The following is a 16,886-nucleotide window of genomic DNA, read 5'->3' as shown; positions in this document are numbered from 1 at the left end:
CCAGTGAGGATGGAGGGCTTTTGCTTTAATAATACTAGCTTTGGAGACCGCCTCTAAGGCTGGCACTGGAGAAACCACAATAATGCGTTTTCCCTGAGCAAGTGGCCGTTCTTTAAGGATGGGCATCTACACAGCAGTCATTATTTTTTCAGTAGAAGCAAAACTCAGTTCTGCAGTTGAATATAAATGGATATAAATGGGATTTATAGGCTATTGATACTGTTTCCCTTACGTTAAAGGTGATGCATGCAAATTCAATTGCACCGGCAATAATGCGTTTTCCCTGAGCAAGTGGCCGTTCTTTAAGGATGGGCATCTACACAGCAGTCAGTATTTTTTCAGTAGAAGCAAAACTCAGTTCTGCAGTTGAATATAAATGGGATTTATAGGCTATTGGTACTGTTTCCCTTACGTTAAAGGTGATATATGCAAATTCAATTGCACCGGCAAAACGCGGATGACTACATTTGTGGTATTGACAGATATATGTAAGTGCCGTGTTTCAACTAAGTCAGATTGTAAAGATCTGAGTGTTTCAGTGTCTTCTATTGTCCAGCATAAAGCGGAAACATTAGGGCATATTAAGGCATAAAGAGGTTTAATACGTTTTGCATAATCAGGTATATATGTTCTGCCCAAATAAAAAAAATTCCAGCAGGGACTGTAACTTCTTAAGAGTACTTGGAGGTTGCAACTGTGCACATTCCTCCAGAAATTGAGGGGCAAGACTCATTGGTAAAATCATATCCTAAGAAACGGACGCTCAAAAAAGCTATTTTTGATTTCTTGAAGTTAAACTTGTAGCCAAGTTCAGCAAACCGCAATGTTATGCGATCCACTCTTGCTAAATGCGGGTTCAAGTCCTTTTCCATTGGGTAAATAGCATCCACGTAGGACAGAGCATCGGGGTCAATTTCATGAAGAATCGAGACCATTCGTGCTACAAAAAATCCTTGGTTGTGCTAATGGCCCACAGGAAGTCGGGCATTGCGCATATGCAATCTCATATGCAATCTCAATGCGCTAAAGACAGACCAGTCTTGGCTCTCTGGAGGCAAATTATGATTGTAAAAACCATTGAAAATATCCAAAGTGGTTTTGTATTTTTTAAGGACTACATTATTAATAGCCATACTATGTGTAGTTTGTAAATGTAAAATGTAAATTGATACTTGTATAGCGCACTACTTACCCACAAGGGTCTCAAGGCGCTTGTACGAATACCGCTGTGGAACCCATCCTGGCTTTCCCTGTGAGGCATCCACTCCTGGGCACCCCCAAGGTGGAGGCCAGGCATCCTTAGCGTTGTGGGGGCCGTTGTGGAGATTAAGCAAGCTATTGCCCAGAGTTGCAGAGTGGGATTCCATGATTGGAATAGGCACCGAGGCGAGAATTATCAGGTCCGTGGAATTTTTGAGCCCAAGACCTGCCGAATATTCAAATGCCTATGCAATACGAAGGATCAGGTTTCAGAACAAGAAAAATAGGTTATTCATTTGAGATGGACAGAGTTCAATCACTCCCTGGTAATCCAGCTGGTAAAGAATTGCCTTAACTGGTGCCTATATCTGGTAGGCTCTGGGGACTCACCGAGTGCTTACAGTTACCGGCGCTGAGCTGCCTCCCGGTGGCCTTGTATTGCCCGCGGCAGAGCCCAGCAACGAAATGGGCCCTTGCTGAGTAGAGGAGGGAGGGGACTGCCATTGAGCTGAAAGTGGAAGAGTTGAGCTGCTCGGCTGTTTGACTGGGACATGATTCTCAAACCTGAACTGCCGGCGCTGTGGGCTCTGGCTTGTGTCAAGAGCAGAGCTGAGTGGTAGGCTGACCTGGGACTCCCAGTGGTGTACTTTCGCTGCCATTGACAGTCCTTGATCGCTAGAAGCAATTGGACTTTATGGAAGCCCTGTTCTGCACCATTCTTGACCTGACCTTCCACATCTTTTCATCCTCTCTTCACCCCCCTCCCCCCCCCCCCCCCCCCACATTTACACTACTCAGCAGCATTGCTGATTATATATACCTATTCTACCTGCAGATAGTGTGGTCTGATCATGCTGGATGTCGCTGTGGGAGCTGGGTGTAACTTCTGAGGACTACCTGTGCTGTGATTGAGGCTATTTGCTCTTGGCCACTTTTGATCCTAAGACCACCGTGCTACCGGGATTCCAACTGAATTTGACCTTTCTTTGCTGCTCCCTCCACCTCCTTTAGGTTGTCTGTCTGCTCGTGCTGCAGTATTCCCAGCGGCAAGCAGGCTGGGCATCTGTGTTTCTTGGCAACTCCCCCAGTTGCAAATATGGGGAAAGACGAGGTCTCCCATCCTCATTCCTCACAAACTCGTATTGACCAGTATGCCACAGGACTGGGAGGTCGCCCCAGGGAGGCTGCAGTGGGTCGTTTGCCTGCTGACAACAGAGATTTCGCCAAGATCCTTCATGCCATCCATACATCATAAACAGAGCTGAAGATACTGATAACTGATGGCGTTGCTATAATCTACAATTTATCAGTTTCCCAGAACCAATTTCTGGAACAATGGACCAGGTCCTGGATGCCAGCGGACAAGTTATTGGCCTGGTTTGTAGTGGAGTGAGCTCACAGAACTCTAACGCCTAAACCGCCCCCGGGAACTCTGCAAAGACCCCTGATGGCTCGCATGCAAAACTTTTGAGATGGAGACTCCATCCTCCGTGGAGCCAGACTCCTTCCAGACCTGCATTACAAACACTGTAAAATACTAGTGTTCCCGACTGCACTAGAGAAGTGCAAGCTAAACAAAGGTCTATGCAGTGGTCAAGCAAAAATTGAAGGCTATTAACCTGCCAAATGTACTTTTATTCCCTGCAAGATTGAAAAGTGATCTACAAGGGTAAAACACATTTCTTTGATATCCTGAAGGCTGTGTGGGACTGGCTCACCAACTAAAAAAATACCACCATCCGAACTGATCTATTGAGGGACTGATTCCAATGCAAAAACCTGTAGCTTGCCAAGTGAAACGGGGGGTCCAGATGCGTTCCCGCAAGAGGCACGGTCGAGCAGCGACAGGCTCTCCCTCTCCAGACTCCGAAACCTCTGCATCACAGCTGCAGTACTCCGAGCCAACACTGTGGTGCGACGTCTCTCAAACCGGCCCCGGATATGATGCTCTCAGGGGAATCTGCCCTTTTTCACCCCAATAATGATGATGTGGGCAGGCATAGAGCTCTACGATCTGATCAGAAATTGCCCCTCAACTGGCGAGAGAGCAGCCCGGTTACCCAGTAATTTTTTTGGGGGTTACTGGGGGGGTGGGGGGGGTTATATAGTGCAAACTCGACCCAAAGGTATCCAGGTGCTTTACATGAGCACCACTTGCATTACAGACTGACATATTCATTTTTGTTAGGCACAGGGAAATTACGTGATTTGCCCAGAATCACAGGATGTTAAGCGTCTCTGCCAATCCTCGAACCCGATTCCCCAGCTTCGAGGTCAACCGTTCTAGCCGTTAAGCCACATCCAATCACCTGCACATTGTTCTTTACCCTTCCTTTATTAGATACTGGCTGACTGAAATCCTGCTAAAAGGAGGGGTCCACCAGTCTACGTTCAAACCGTAATGTTGTTGTGTTCTGTTGTAGTTTTAAGGGACAACAGATGCTTCAGGTGCAGATGTATTGGTAGGGGGGCAGTTTGGGATGGGTTGGGTATTCCTTTACTGTGATTGTGCTTTATTTGACATTGTTTGAATTGTATTTTTTGTCTCATCACACCAGCACATGCTATGTTTTCAGCACATCACTACACTTTCTGAAGACGGTCCACCATCGGTTTTCAGGGGCCCCTACTGGAGGCTTGCCTCCTCTGTTCTGGTTTCCCTGACATGCCAACCTTCACAGACTTACAGATTCTGTCCTGGAACGTTAATGGGCTGTGTAGTAAATGTCCTCTCCACTGTTCTTCTCTGGCTAGACTGTACTGTGTTATCTATGACATCATGGAATGCCAGGGTGTTCCTCTAGCTCACTGTGCCTGTCTATTACTTACTGTGGCAGTTGGTCATCTGAGGCTGAGCTGCTAACAGCTGGCTCCTGGTGGGGTTTACCTTACATCTTAACCTGTCTATCTAACCTGGAAGGAACCTGCAATAAAGGATCTTAACCTATCAAGTGGACTCTGCATCTTCCTTTATTACAGGCTGCTATAGTGAATCAAACGTTCGGCAGTCCTGCGCTATGCCCATTGTTTCCTTCCTGCAATTCTGATGCTCCAAGAAACGCACCTGATGGGTACCCGCTGCCCTTTCCTACTCCATAAAGGTTATGATAGAACTTACCAATGGTGGATATGTACAGGGCTCCTGAAGGGTGCCGATTCTCGATCACCGCTCATTCCTCATCTTAGTCAACCGTGTCCTCCCTGATGCTTAGGGCCAACACCTTATCCTTGAGGACAGAGTATAGGGCCATATTCTGAATCTGCTTGGCCTTTGACTCCCCCGCAACTAAATCCCTTTTTTACACTCAGGAATCGAATCCTGAGACTTCCTGGGGGTACCACAGTGGTGGGAGGAGACTTCAGTGCAGTCGGCCACCCATTGCTGACTCAACCAGCGTTCCCTCTATGGAAAGGTGTGTGTGGGCCCATCAACTCTCCAGCTGGGTGAATGCCCTTGGCTTATGTGATACATGGCGAATGTGAAACCTCAGACAGCAATACTACACACATACTTCGGCAGTTCATCACTCCCCTAAGCATATAAATCTTATCCTTATGCCAGCCACCGACTGCTTGCTTGTCCAAGATACAGATTCTCCCTAGTGGGATCTAGGATTATGCCTCTGTGCTCCTCCGTCTGGGCTCCAAAGCTAATGCTCTGATCCCCATGTGACGACTTATTGCATGGAACCTCAAAGACAAAGTGTACTTTCTAGCCCTAGCTGATGAGCTTGAGGCATATTTTAAAATTAACCAGGGGACAGTGAACTCTGCTGGCACCTTAGCCTGTAGGGCTATGGTCAGAGGGTGCACTAAGAGAATTCTCTGATGAAAAGGGAGAGACCAACTCCAGCGGGTGACCTCTCAGTAGGCCCACGCCCTCCAACTTCTGATGCCCCCAGGGGTAGAACTCTCACCAACTCAAGCTTACCCAGAGATTCATCTTCTTTCACTCGAAGCAGCATGCCAAGTGTGGCGTGCCTCCATGGCGAGAGTGTATGAATGAGGTGACAAGAATGGCAAGTTATTGTACTGGCTGGCTACTCGGCCCATGGCTGCCCGAGTGATCCCTGAGATATTGGATTCTGAAGGCACCCTCCAGCGCTCTACCCCAGCCATAGTCCAAGTGTTTGCAGATTATTACCGGCATCTCTTTGCAGCGGTTCAGAGACCGCAGGTGGAACTGGAGTTCTATCCCCCCTACTTGATGATATTCCACTATCTTGGTTGTCACAGGCTGAAAGACGTGAGTTGGAACAGCCCATTACGGCTGAAGAGATTTCCAGCGCTATGTGTGTCCTGGTGACCGGGAAGACACCCAACTGAAGATTACAGCAAATACAGAGATATCCTTTCCCTGCACCTGCTTGCCATCTACGACAAAGCAGCTGAGGTTGGTCACTTCCCACAGAAACTTGACGTGGCTACTGTTGTGGTCATTCCAAAAGCGAGACCCCACCCAATGTCTGTGCGGCTATCCACCCCATCTCACTGATTAATGGAGAGATTAACCTTTCACCTTAATATTAGCCACATGCCTCAAGGCGACTCAAGACCCTTGTACATCCAGATCAGTGTGGCTTCATGCAAGCTAGGGGCACAAGGCACTACTTTAGGCGAATCTATGTTGTATTGGCCTGTCAACATCCTCTGCCACCTTCCAATGCAGTTAATAGACTTTTAGAAAGCATTTGACATGTTGCACTGGACTTACCTGTTTCAGGTCCTGCAGAAGGCAAGTATGGGACCTTATTACTGTAGACAAGTCAAATCTCTTTATTCTGGCCCAACTGCGCATGTACAGATCAATAATGTAGTCTCTGATCTATTCCCTATTTGTCGGGGTACTAGGCAGGGAGGCTCCCTGTACCCCTCCTTTTTGCCCTTGCAATCTAGACATTGGCCCAGCTCACCCGACGTGATGTACAAGTGCATGATGTCCTCCAATTTGTCTCTGAACCTGAAATGACTGGCCCACGTTGCCTCCACCTTTTTCAGCTTTACGTCCGCAAGTTAACCATGCAAAGTCGGTGCTGGTTCTGCTCCCCCTCCAGTGAATCTGTTGAGTGGCAGACCACCATACCGGTGCGTCATTTGAGCTTCCGATACTTGGGGATCCAGTTTGCTCCCCATTCTTAACTAGCATGGACTCTTAAGTTTAGTCTGCTGGTTCGACGAGTAAAGACAGACTGGAAAAAGTGCCAAGCCCTCCCGCTCAACGTGTTGGGGAGTATGACTCTCTTGAAAATTAGATCTTTGTATCTCTTTATCTTTCTAAACAATTTCCACAGTTAATACCCTGGCAATGGTTCAAGGAGATGGACCCCTTGGCGACATCCTTTTTCTGGCTCTGGTCCAGATCAGATTGCCTCTTATGAGCTGTCCGCAGTCGCCATATGATGACTGTTTTGCATGACCATTCTGTACCTCTATTACTTATAACAGGGTTGGTCCGAACTGGCGTATAGGGTAGAACTGACCTCGATGGGGTTTGATGCTGTGATGGGAATGCTCTATGGATCCCGCATCCCTACAAGCCTACCAGACGTGACCTGACTGATCTTCCTCAACTAGTGCGCCAAACACACAGATTGGGACTTTAAGCTTACTCAGCAGACTCCCTTGTGGAGGGGGAGGTGGTTGCTGGAAACAGCTGCTGGCCATGAAGGTTTAATCACTGGGACGCCAAACTTTTCCCTGCTGGGGGATTTTTGGTCTGGCACCGAGTATGTTCCTTCTAGGGACTTCAATCAACCTATAACCTATCACATACGCAATTTCCCAAATACCTTCAATTGAGAAACAAACTGACGGTACACATTTCCCCCAGGCGTGGCACTCCCCAAATTCAATCTCTTCGAGTCCAAGCTCTCGATGGCTGCACTGTCAAAAGGGGGTATTACCCAGATCTACAGCACATTGGTCAATAACATACCCGACAGGCTATTACAGCTGCGGATGTGATGGGAGAAGTGGGTGGGACAACTGAAGGACGATGATTTGCATGATGCCATGATGGCCTTAGGTACTATCCAAATTTCCTGTAGATTACGGCTAGTGCAGACATACATTACCTTTACAGTGTCTTCTTCACTCACAGCCATCTACACAAAGCGCGTCTCCTACCAAGTCTGACATGTTTCAGGTGTCCATATGCGCCCTGCAGATTTTTTACATATGGTTGGTACATGCCCGATCATTGTGAAGTACTGGAATGAGGTAACGGAGGAGTTTTCAGAAGTACTGGATGGGAGGTGGAACTATAGCAGAAGTCACTCCTCCTAGGTATCTTTTAGGGGATGGGGGTACGCCGCCATGGTAGCCAAGCAAATGGAAGACTCCCAGCCCATCCTTGATAACTCAATGGTGCCGTGGGGTGGACTGGTGTTCTCCAACAGGAAAAAACTTGTTTATGAAGCTAGGGTTAGCCACAAAAGGCATGCAAAGATCTGTAGTAAATGGTGGAATCCTTTTGAGCTGAGATTGGTGTAATGCTTTTCTTGCTGGCGACCAGCAACCGCTGGAAATGATATCTATGAGTTTGTTATCAAAAATAATAAACTTGGTTTTATTTATATACACCTATTTTTGACAAAAGAGTAAAAACAGGAAAATATTACATGCCCAAACGTACATTTCCATCATACTTAATATTACAGCTTCCCTGCACTGTGGACAGTCCACCAAACTCAGTATAGAGGAACTCTGTCTATGTCTTGTATAGACTGCTGGGTGTACTTAAAATTTGTGAGTGCTATGCAATTTTAGATCTTTTGACTGGGTGTGAGTGTTTGATTGGTTCAGATGCTCCGTCCATTACCACCCCCTTTTGTACTGCTTTTGGCCGCCATAAGTGTGGCAGGGTATGCTCAGACGTGACTCCCTTGCTCACTTTGCCACTGGATTCAAGCAAGTCGGGCTGAAGACGGCTGGAATGCCAGAAACCGGTCCTCGGAAGCTTGTTTCCGGTCCAGGGAAGGCATGGCTTGGCAGTTCGGGCTGGACTGTTCCCATGAGGCACAGGGTCAGACTGATTTGCATATAGCCATGTCTGAACTGGGGTGGCAGAGTGGGCTAAAGAACGGTGATGGATTAAACCCAGATCTTTTGACTGGGTGCGAGTGTTTGATTGGTTCAGATGCTCCGTCCATTACCACCCCCTTTTGTACTGCTTTTGGCCGCCATAAGTGTGGCAGGGTATGCTCAGACGTGAGTCCCTTGCTCACTTTGCCACTGGATTCAAGCAAGCCGGGCTGAAGACGGCTGGAATACCAGAAACCGGTCCTCGGAAGCTTGTTTCCGGTCCAGGGAAGACATGGCTTGGCAGTTCGGGCTGGACTGTTCCCATGAGGCACAGGGTAAGACTGATTTGCATATAGCCATGTCTGAACTGGGGTGGCAGTGGGCTAACGAACGGTGATGGATAAAACCCAGATCTTTTGACTGGGTGTGAGTGTTTGATTGGTTCAGATGCTCCGTCCATTACCACCCCCTTTAGTACTGCTGCACTTTTTGAAAGCAGCAGTTTCTAGGAGGAAAGCTGCAGTGCTTTTCCATATTCTTTGTGAATGGGGTCGTAATAAGTAAACCTGCTGTACTCCTGCATTCCTCTCCAAATTATGCAAAGGAATGTGATAGCTGGTAGGCCTTATACAACGTATGAGCTGTCATCAAAGGCTCATCTGAATGTTTTCTTCTCTGAATACGTACTTGTGGTGTGTTACTAGTTTGCGTAGTGTGGTGAATTTCTGTTTTGATCAACAAAATGTACTTTGTTTTTCTTAGAATATAGTAGAGCATGCATACATCCTGTATTTCAATATAGCTCGTGTTGCTGATAAAATCTTGGGCTTTCCTCTGAAGACACATACATTTAGCCTTCTATCTTTTTCTTTGTAGATTCCAGAACTCCGTGTGAAAAGTTTGTTTGCCTGCTCCATCTCCGAAATGGAGTTGCCGCTCTGGAAATGGTAAGCCTGAGTCTTGGCAAAATTGTCTCCCACCATTTCCCTTTCCTCTCACAAGATAATGGTTATCCTTGCTTGTTTACCATTTGCCTTTATAGTGTGCCTGTAAGAAATGGAAAAAACACACTTATCTGCTTGTCTACATGCACTAGAAGGTAGTCCACCTCTCCCTCCACCCTCACCCATAATGAATATCTCTGGTAAGTGAAAGGGACAGAGTACTCCGAACTACGGGAAATCAGCAATAGAAATGGGACTCCTTTCTGAGACCCTTCGCCCTGCCTGAAACCAGAAATAATGGTCTCTCCCTCCCCCTCAACGTGCCCCCCCCCTCCTCATTGGTTTGGGAGCCCTGCGCCTCAATTTCCATTTATCCCATTTATTTCTGATTTTTAATGGTTTGCACAGACATCGATCCGAATTCTATAAGAATACTAGACACCAAACTGGGGCCTGTCGGACAGCATTCCTACATAATCAAGTACCCTTCTATTCTTACAAAAACGCATCTAGGAACCTAAAACACAGACCCCTCTAATCTCACCCCGAAACTCTAATCTTCGATCCCTACCTAAAAATAAGCAGTATTAAGTGACCATATCTTCTATACGAAAGGAAGAGCACAGTGGAGGAAAGACCACGTTCAATGCTCCAGATCACTACATCCAAATAAATTCTGCATGGCCTTAAACTCTTGCTAGCTCCCCCTCCCCTTTGTAGAGTAGAGGCAACCATATTATTGTGTAATAATAGGGTTATCCTTATCCAATCCTCAGAACTTGGAAATATGCAATGACATTTTCTCCATAATTGGAAACAATATGACTTTTAATGAATCCGCACTCACAAAATAATCCTCGCCGCATGCACACTTGACCCAGTTCCCCCTCTTGCTCCTCCTCAACGAGTAACACATCCAACTCTAACCCTCCACCTTCATCAGGAGGGTTTGAAGCCTACTCCAGGAATTCCCAAGTTAGGGCCCTCTCTCTACTTCCAGAGTAGCGGGCACAGAGATACACAGTAACGGTAGTAACTCCATTACCCCAATCCTATAATCATTATCCATCCACACACTTGTGGATACTAATAGCTTGCCTATGGTGCTCCCCATGGGCCCAAAAATGACACTCTGGAAATATGAGCTCCAAAACCCGATGAGCACCACAACACATGTCCCTAGGGCCCCTATCAAGCCCACTCTTGAGCTCCCTACTTTCCTCAGCTTAACTCCATCTACAGCCCATCTCCCCACATGTTTTCCCAATCCAACAACACTTAATCAACAGAGCCCTGAGCACCCCCTCCCAAGCTAACCCCTCGACTCAATCCACATTCTTACTCCCAAACCTTATTAGATTGGGAGAAATTACTCAAGACTTGGAACAAATTAAGGCTACCATACAAAATTAGCTCTGCAGTGATGCATAGTAGGAGAACAGGGGGTGGCCCAACAGGTCTCCTGGGAAAAATAGACACGTTTTCCCCAAACCTAATAAACGAGGCTGCCATTTCACCATTCAGCCAATGGGATCCGACTAATCTCAATATCTGAAAGAGACCATCAGTTATAGATTCCTTACCTTAGAATTACCCCCAGTTGTCAGACTGGATCCAGAGACATTGTTTCTTAGCAGTACCCCCACGCGCCGGTAGGTGGCGTCTGTTGACTCTGCGTCCGTCGTCCGCATCGTGGTCACCAGGATAGCATTGCAATATCTACTTAAACGCTGCCCCTGCGTGCTGACGTCAGTTCTCTTTTTCCGCACCAACCAGAGCAGATCCGGAGAGAAGCTTGCCCCTTTTTGTCAATTTTTGCCGAAACTTTTTTGACTTTTGTTGATCTCTTTTGGAGTCTTCTATCGACTCCTTGTCCGCGAGGGATGTCCCATCGTCCAGGGTTCTAGTGTTGTGACTCCTGTCACAAGTTGATGTCTGTTACCGATCCGCACTTCGTGTGCCTTTGATGCCTGGAGCGCGACCACGACCCACAGTTGTGCTCCGACTGCCGGGCCGTGGTCCCAAAGTCTTTGCGGGAGCAGTCCCGTAAGCTTTTGGAGGCTCGGCAGTCCACTCCACACCATTCAAAGTCCCGGTCAAGAGAAAGGTCGTGGGGCCGTTTAAGGAACCACCACCATGCGTCATCAAAGACTTCGCACTCCTCTGGTAAGTTGAAGCACAAGAAGAAGCATTGTCGCTCTTTGCCTTCTCCCCATCTGTCGGCCGACTGGATGCAGAGAATGGTCGCTCTTCAGCTCCGCCAGCGGATTCTGCAGGGTCAACTCCGCACTGTCCTCCCTTTCCGGGAGCCGGAGCGACCCCTGCCCAGCTTTGTCATTTTTCCGAAGCGATGAATGCCATCTTTGGGCAGCCTGACTCGTCTGGCGTACCTTTGGGCCCCGCGGACTTGGTTGGGGGGCCTAGGCCTTTGACGCCAGCGGCTCCGGCCCCAACGCCACAGGTTCGCCTCGGATCCAGATTGGCACCGGTCAACCTCACGGGTCCTTCCCTGACGCCGATTCGACAGTCAACAACTCCGACAACGCGGTTGTGTCCCCAGCCGGTGTCGACCCCAGTCTCCCTCCCAACTCGAACGCCAAGCAAGATCGACGCTGGTACCGGAGCCAGTGGGTAACTTTATGCCCACGTTCTTCCCTGACATTCCCTTTTGCCCTGACTGGTGGCCAGAGGATGATGAGGAGGCCTGGGAGGGATCTGGTGACCCTCTAACAGAACAACTGGAGGAGCAGGTCTACAGAGAGGAACTGGGTGATGCCAGTTGTCTGGATACCTCCCCAGACTTTGGCATGCTTTCTCCCCCCTACCGTGGCTATGGAGGAGGGAGCGTCATACGCAGTGGTGTTGCTTGGGGCGGCTGAGGCCTTGGGCTTTGAGCTTCCTACTGTGGCAGGCAGGACTAACATCCTGATTGAGGTGCTTTAGCCAGCAGCATCCTCTTCGGCGACCTTGCTGCCATTTAACAAAGCCCTCACTGATGTCCTTTTAGGCTCCTGGTCCAAGCCCAACACACAGGCTCCTGTGGACAGGAACATTGCCCAACATCACTGCTCGGCTTCAGGCGACCCACTTTTCCTCTCCCAACACACTACCCCGGAGAGCTTGGTAGTTCAAGCCTCGTCTTCAAAGGGTAGCATGTTCACTACAGCTCTGCAAAATAAGGAATCCAGGAAGCTGGACCATCTTGGTAAGAAAATGTTTTCTTCTGCCAGCTTAGGACTGCGGTCGTTTAACTCTGCATGTCTCTTGGGCCAGTACCAACATTCTGTGTGGGACCTGGTTGTACAAGTGCTGCTACAATCAATGCCCGGAGGAGGCCCGGGCTGTCCTCGCCCGTGCCGTTGCAGAGGGTCAAGATACAGCAAATTTCACCATCCGGTGTGGACTGGACACCGCCGAATCACTAGGCAGGACGGTTTCAACGTCAGTAGCACTCAGACGCTACGCCTGGCTGTGAACATTTGGCTTTTTGGGGGATGTTAAATCTACTCTTTTGGTCATGCCCTTCGATGGCCGTCGCCTGTTTGGTGACAAGGCAGACAACGCACTTGAGTGTTTTAAGGACTCTAAAGCTACGGCCAGGTCCTTAGGCCACGAGTGTCCTCTTGTCCCTTGCAGTCTGCTTTTTGCCCCTATCGTGGCTACGGAAGCGGTGCCCCACCATGTTCCAACCAGAGCCACAGGCCGGCGCAAACTAGCCAGCCTCTGCGAGGCTGGGGACGTGGGACCAAGCGACGTGGGTCATGGGGCAGAGGGCGGGGCCAGTCTAACACCGCCACCTCTGCCGCAACCTCCAAACCTTTCTAGTCTGACGCTTCAGGGCCAGCAAAGACCAGTGGGTCGCAGGATTCGCCATCACCTCCCCCACTGGTCCACCATCACATCAGACAGGTGGTTTTTGCAAATAGTTTGAAGGGGTTACTCCCTCCCCTTCGAAAATTCCCCCCCTTCACCCCCCCCCCCCCCCAATCCTTGCCACTAGTATTTCGACCCATGTCGGAGGATCACTCGGCCCTTCTCCGTCAGGAAGTCACAAGTCTCTTGGCCAAGGGAGCCATCAAATGATTCCCTCTGCCAGAAGTAGGTTGTGGCTGTAACTCCCACTACTTTGTGGTTTCCAAGAAGGGCAAAGGCTTACGTCCTATCTTAGACTTAAGGGACGTCCATCGCTTCCTCCGGAAAGAGAAGTTCAAGATGTTGACACTAGCTCAGGTCCTGTCTGCCCTCGGCCATGGAGACTGGATGATAGCGTTGGACTTGCAGGATGCCTATTTTCACATCCCCAACCTGCCTGCCCACCGACGTTACCTACGGTTCACGGTAGGCCATGAGCATTTTCAGTTCACCTTGCTACTCTTCGGAATTTCAAGCGCCCCTCGACTGTTCACGAAAGTGATGGAGGTGGTCGCAGCTCATCTGTGCAGATCAGGGGTTCCAGTCTTTTACATATCTGGACGACTGGCTGTTTAAGGCAGGCTCATCGGAGGCTGTTGTCTCCCACCTTCAGACTATGGTGGATCTCCTGCGTTCCCTGGGGTTGGCTGTCAACGTGCCGAAGTCACACCTGACTCCCTCTCAGAAGCTCCTTTTCATCGGAGTGGTTCTGGACACAGCACAGTTTCGGGCCTATCCTCCCAAGCAGCGAGTCCAAGATATTCAGGCTATGATACTGATGTTTCAGCCATTGTCCTGTATTCCGGTGGATTGACCCAGAGGCTGCTGGGCCTCATAGCCTCCTGCATCCTGCTGGTGGATCATGCCAGATGGCATATACGGGTTCTGCAGTGGGAACTGAAATTACAGTGGGTGCAGCATCAGGGCAATCTTTAAGATTGTGTCCAGATCTAGGAGGGCACGGCACACCAACTGCAGTGGTGGCTGTCGAACCAGGTTTGGGTTGCCGACAGATCACTCTCACTTCCCCAACCAGAGTTCACAGTCGTGACGGATGCATCACTTCTGGGATGGGGCAGCCACATGTGAGAGGCGGAGATTAGAGGCCTCTGTTCTCCGGTGGAGTCCCAGCTCCATATCAACCTTCTGAAGCTACGGGCGATCCGTCTCGCGCTGAAGGAATTCCTTCCTTCTGTCAGAGTAAAAGTAGTGCAGGTGTTCACGGACAACACCACTGCCATGTGGTACTGCAACAAGCAGGGCAAGGTGGAGACGTGGACCCTATTAAGAGGCTCTCCGCCTCTGGACATGGCTGGATCATCAGGGCATATCCCTGGTGGTTCAACACCTGGCAGGTTCTCTGAACGCCAGGGCAGACAAACTCAGCCACAGACTCATGATGGATCATGACGGTTGTATTCACTCGGAGGTGGAGAAAGGTCAGCCACAGACTCATGATGGATCATGACGGTTGTATTCACTCGGAGGTGGAGAAAGGTCCCTTTCATCAGCGGGGAGAGCCTTGGTTAGATCTATTCGCCACCGAAGAGAACGTGCAATGTCCGCAGTTCTGCACGTTCGAATTTCCAAGGCGGCGCTCGCTCAGTGACGCTTTTGGGCACGAGTGGAGCTGCAGTCTTCTGTACACTTTTCCACCTATACCACTTCTACCCAGAGTGCTGAAAAAGATCTTGTGTGCTCCCTTCGAGCCGCTAAATAATTGCCCTCTCAGGCTCTTAACTCTTAAAAATGCCTTTCTGGTTGCCCTCACCTCTGCTCGCTAGGTAAATGAGCTCCAAGCTCTTTCATTTAAGCCTCCTTTCCTTGCTGTCCATCGGACAAGGTTGTACGCCACACTTTCATTCCTTCCCTTAGTGGTTACCTCTTTCCACATAGGTCAGACCATCACTTTGCCCACCTTCTTTCCGCCCTGCATCCGTCCAAGGAGGAGGAGAGATTCCACTGTCTGGATCCAAAACGTGTGTTATTGTTTTATCTTGATTGCACACGACAATTCCGGGTGGACGATCAACTCTTCGTGGGCTATGTGGGTGCGAAGAAAGGTCGGGCAGTGCAGAAACGAACAATCTCCTGATAGGTCGTTCTTTGCATCAAAATTTGTTATTCTTTGGTGAAAAAGGATCCTCCGGTAGGCCTGCGCACCCACTCCACCAGGGCGACGGCTGCCACCACCGCTTTGGGACATTGAGTCCCCCTCATTGACATCTGCCAGGCAGCCACGAGGGCATCACTGCACACATTCACTGAGCACTCCTGCCTGGATAGGCAGTCGGGTAAGACGGCTTCTTTGGCTGTTCGGTTCTCCAGGACTTTCTGGTGTGAACTTGGTTCGCAGATCCACCTCCGGGGTTGGTATTGCTGGGGTATCTGTTCTAAGGGAAGGAATCTATAACTAATAGTTTCTTTTAGATGGACAAGTTACTTACCTTTGGTAACGATTTATATCTGTGAGAGACATATATCCACTGGAATTACCCAAATGACAAAGCTGTTAAAAGCATTAAAACCTTCCTAACTGATCTCAAACTACCCCAAATAGACAGTCCTACCCACATTTTAGGTGCAACTTTGGATCTAATCATTGCTAAGGTCAACTCCATTCAACTCTAATCTATCGTCCCATGTGACTGGACTGACCTCCACTGCATCTCCTTCCTCATTATGGGACCGGTTAGAAATAAAGAGGCTGAACCAAAGAAACCCAGACCTTGGAAAAGAAATCTACGAATAATAAACCTGAATGAACTGACATCCCTCAGTAGTCCCATCCTGCTTCCTCCAGCGAACTTGTTGGATGTCCAAGGCCTTGCAGATCACTACAGTAATTCCATGAAGAATTTTATAAATTCTCTGGCGCCCTTACAGCTAAAGAATACTGTCCTCCAAAGACCCCAAACCATGGTACAACGGTAGTGTAAATGAAGACCTATGTAATGAGACAAGCTGAACTATTAAGGAGATTCTCAACTTCCCTCGAACATGTACAACAAGCGGATCAGTAGCTCTAAAGCAAATGGCTTTGAAAACCAGCATGATAATGCCAGGAACCGTCCTAGGAAACTGTTTGAATTGGTCAAACCATAACCCAATAGGCAACCCAACCTTACCCAAGTGGGCCCTGTCTTTACTGTGAAGAATTTTCCTCCTCCTTCCTGGAATAAAACAAAAAAGACTGCTATGGAGCGCATTCCAGTCCAACCTTTTATCAGCCCCTTCACCCTCTCCTGATGGCTGAGCCCCTTGTCTCCCAAAAATCACTCCAAAAAAACGTTTCTTGGATAACACTTTAAAAACTTTTGATGATTCTGCCATTCTTCCAACGTTAACCGCATTAAAACCATCAAACCACTTCATTGACCCCCCTTCCATTGAATATTTTCTGCTGGATTAAAATGTCTCTCCTCCCATTTTGGAATAAAATAGTTAAAGCCTCACTGCTTCAAGCGACTTTACCTAACTGCCTAAAGTCAGGGCAGGTAACCCCATCATAGTAACCGCCTTGGTGGACTACATGGAACTCAAAATCTTCTGTCCAATCAACAGCATCTCGACTCTGGCAAATCTCCTGGAGAAATGTATCCATGTCCAATTATGCAACCACATAGAGCAATTTTAACTCACTGACCAATTAAACAAGCATTGGCATAGCCAATAGGTCTCGCTTTTGGGACCTTATAAATATTTAGTTATGCAGCACAATATCCTTGGTGCAACAAACTGTTGCATGGCTAAACACTTATAAGGTCCCAAATGCGAGACCTATTGGCTATGCCAATCCAGTCATGT

General features: G+C 48.6%; 1 long non-coding RNA gene across 2 annotated transcripts in view; it reads left to right on the top strand.

Moving 5' to 3' along the window:
- Nucleotides 1-16,886, top strand: part of LOC147707478 (uncharacterized) — a 232,880-nt gene that overhangs the window by 180,407 nt on the left and 35,587 nt on the right. For both annotated transcript variants that reach the window (XR_015296620.1, XR_015296619.1), the window contains one exon: nt 9,100-9,170. This is a non-coding gene — a long non-coding RNA (uncharacterized LOC147707478). The remainder of the gene's footprint in view (nt 1-9,099; nt 9,171-16,886) is intronic.

The sequence above is a fragment of the Lissotriton vulgaris genome, chromosome 6 (assembly GCF_964263255.1).
Source record: "Lissotriton vulgaris chromosome 6, aLisVul1.2, whole genome shotgun sequence".
In the NCBI taxonomy this organism is placed as follows: Eukaryota; Metazoa; Chordata; class Amphibia; order Caudata; family Salamandridae; genus Lissotriton; species Lissotriton vulgaris.
Note: the sequence above shows the minus strand (reverse complement) of the source record. Positions and strands in the feature narration are given on the sequence as shown.